This window comes from Hevea brasiliensis, chromosome 2, assembly GCF_030052815.1.
Source record: "Hevea brasiliensis isolate MT/VB/25A 57/8 chromosome 2, ASM3005281v1, whole genome shotgun sequence".
Taxonomy (NCBI): Eukaryota; Viridiplantae; Streptophyta; class Magnoliopsida; order Malpighiales; family Euphorbiaceae; genus Hevea; species Hevea brasiliensis.
The window spans coordinates 44,119,299-44,122,691 of record NC_079494.1 but is presented as its reverse complement, the minus strand read 5'-3'; the positions used below and the strand labels follow the sequence as shown (position 1 = coordinate 44,122,691).

The 3,393-nt window shown below is 38.0% G+C and overlaps 1 non-coding gene across 1 annotated transcript; it reads right to left on the bottom strand.

Moving 5' to 3' along the window:
• Positions 1-1,474: 1,474 nt before the first annotated feature.
• LOC131178068 (small nucleolar RNA R71) lies at positions 1,475-1,581 on the bottom strand. Its single transcript, XR_009147198.1, has one exon. It is a non-coding gene; the product is annotated as a small nucleolar RNA R71 (small nucleolar RNA).
• Positions 1,582-3,393: the final 1,812 nt, after the last annotated feature.

Below are 3,393 nucleotides of genomic sequence, written 5' to 3'. Positions count from 1 at the left end.
AAGCTGCAAACTATCTTTGGTTTCTTCGTTTCATCCCCCTAGACAGATTCCTATTGCTTTATTTCTTTACATGATTTTCTTTTTACTATCTTTACTTTTTATCATGATGTTTACTGAACTCACCATGAGTGAGTAGTTTCCTTATTCTAAATTTAGGAGAGTAATGCTTATAATTATTATTATGGATGAACATTAAGTTTTATTTACCAGATTTGAGATTCATTTCTCGATTTAATTTCTTGTGATCCTAATGCATACTATTTGATGGTACCCACTTAGACATGATTGTAGATGTTGATTGAAGGACTGAAAGATGAAGATTAACATTAGAAAATCAAGATCTTGAACCTAGGAATTCTGACCTAGACATAGGCTGATACCTTTGTGGAACCTAAAAATTGGTCAAAGGTCTTAAAGGATTTTAATTAATTTGATCACCACGAAAGTAGGGTTTGAATTAATTAAAATACACCCTAGATGCCTTAAGAGAGGATTTAGGATAACTTAGGGCTAATTTCCATCAAGGAAAATGAACCTCAATTCATTAAATAAATGAGATAACATCCCTAATAAGATTCAAGTGTGAAATCTTAACTCCAGGATTATTCCAAAAATAGATTACTTCATTTTAAGTTTACTATTCTAGTGTTTAAAGTTAACGAACTTCATTCCCTAAATATTCAATAGCCTAGATAGTCAAAATTACTATGTAGATTAGTACTTACTAAACAAAGGTCCTCATGGGAACGATACTCTACTCATCACTTTATTACATGTTAGCGATCCGTGCACTTGCGGGGTTGTAAAACCAGGCAAACAAGTTTTTGGAACCGTTGCTGGGGACTCTTTTGTATTAGTAATATCAAGCGATAGGCAATTTAGCTGATTTAGGCAATTAAATTGATTATATAATTTTATTTTACTAGTTATATTTATCTTCTTTTCTCTCTGGTGCTCAATCTGGTGTATGACCAGAACAAGGCCAAAAGAAGAAATATTGGATCCAGAGATAGACAGAACTCTGAAAGCCATTAGGAGGGAAAGGAAACATCAAGAGCACGGTCAAGGAGACCTTGAAATTCTAACCATGGGCGATAATAATGATAGACCGAGACTCTTGAGAGATTACGGAGCTCCATCTGTCTAAGGATTTCAGCCCAGTGTCACTAGACTCACAGTGGAAGCTAACAACTTTGAACTAAAACTAGCATGGCTCCAAATGATTCAACAAACCCAGTTTGTAGGTTCGCCTACAGAAGACCTACACTATCACCTCCAATGCTTTCTTGCCCTATGTGATACATTCTAGATGAATGGAGTGTCTAATCAAGCAATAAGACTCAGAGCATTCCCATTCTCCCTTTGGGACAGGGCAAGGAAGTGGTTACTTTCTCAACCAGCTGGAACATTCAATACTTAGGAGAATCTCTCTCAAGCTTTTCTAGCAAGGTATTTTCCACCTGCAAAGACTGTAAAACTAAGGCTTGAGCTCAACACCTTTAGACAAAAGGAGGGAGAATCACTCTATGATGCATGGGAAAGATATAAAGACCTATAAAGAGAATGTCCACACCATGGTATAGAAGATTGGCTATTAGTACAAAACTTCTACAGTGGGTTACTACCCTCTACACGGAACACAGTTGATTCAGCTGTAGAAGGTGATCTAATGGAGAAAATAGTGCCACAAGCACTTGAACTTCTAGAAAGGGTGGCATACCATAATTATGAGTGGTCAAATGAAAGAGGAAATGCAAGGAAAACTGCAAGGGTACTAGAAGTAGATGCCCTAAGCATGATAAATGCTCAATTTGATCAGCTCACAAGGAAACTCGAGAAGATGTAAGCTAACACAGTAGGTACAAACAGTCAACCTAAAGACAGCTATGGAGGAGGATACATGAATTTAGAATATAATAATTTCAAAAAACCCTCCTCAGAACAGATGAACTATGTGAATAATAGAGGAAACTTCAACCAGAGGTAGCCCAGTAATCCATATTTAAATACTTACAACCCTAGATGGAGGAACCACCCAAATTTCTCATGGTCTAATTAGCAGAACCAGCCAATAAACAAGCAACAAGGGTACAAACCACCAGCACCCCCTGGATTTCAAAACAGAGGTCAAAACTTTGCACAGCCACCACTACCTCTCCAGCACCAACAACTTGAATCAAAGATGACTATGGAAACCACGATGGAAGGGTTCCTAGCAGCTCAACAACAACAAACTGAATTGATTAAATAGCTGACTTCTAGAGTGGACCAACTTGCTACTCACAACAAGATGCTAGAGAATCAGATCGCTCAGCAAGCAAGCTCTTCAAGTAAGGCTGCTGGCAAACAACCTAGCCAACCAGAAATGAACCCAAGGGAACATTGTAAGGCAGTTACACTGAGGAGTGGGAGAATTCTAGTACAACCAGAGGTAGAACCAATAGAGGAAACCATAGAAAAATCTAAAGACCAAGCAGAGAAAAAGGAGGAAGAAGCTAAGAAAGATCAGGAAGAGGAAGAAAGGAAGAAAAAGAAATTAACAGAACCATACCAACCTCCCTTACCTTTTCCTCAGAGATTTCAAAAAGCCAAATTGGATAAGCAGTTTGGGAAGTTTTTGGAAGTTTTATAGAAACTTTACATCAACATCCCCTTCACTGAAGCACTTTCTCAGATGCCATCCTATGCAAAATTTCTTAAGGAAATTCTATCAAAGAAAAGGAAGTTAGAAGACTATGGAACAGTAGCTCTAACAGAGGAATGCAGTGCCATTCTGCAAAACAAACTGCCTCTAAAGTTGAAGGATCCAGGAAGCTTCTTCATACCTTGCCTCATTGGTGATAAGAAAATAGATAAGGCCCTCTGTGATCTTGGAGCAAACGTCAGTCTAATGCCTCTATCAATATGCAAAAAGCTGGAGATCGGGGAATTGAAACCAACAACAATCTCATTGTAATTGATTGATCGATCTGTTAAATATCCTATAGGAATACTGGAGAACATTCCAATCAATGTGGGTAAATTCTTCATTGTAGTGGATTTTGTTGTCCTCGAGATGGAAGATGTTAAAATTCCTATCATCTTGGGAAGACCATTCTTGGCAACTGCCGGAGCTATCATAGATGTCAAAAATGGGTGACTAGCTCTCAAAGTAGGAGAAGAAGAAGTGGAGTTCAACTTGTTTGACACAATGAAACACAAATTTGAACCTAATGAATGCTTCAAAGTTGACACAATTGACGAACATGTTGAAAAGGAATTTCATGAGACACATCCTAAAGATCCTTTTGAAGTATGTATTGTGCATAGCCACACAGTGGATGATGAAAATATAGAAATAGCAGCCTGTGCACAACAGTTAGCAGCTCATCCACCCCTACCATTAGCTAAAGC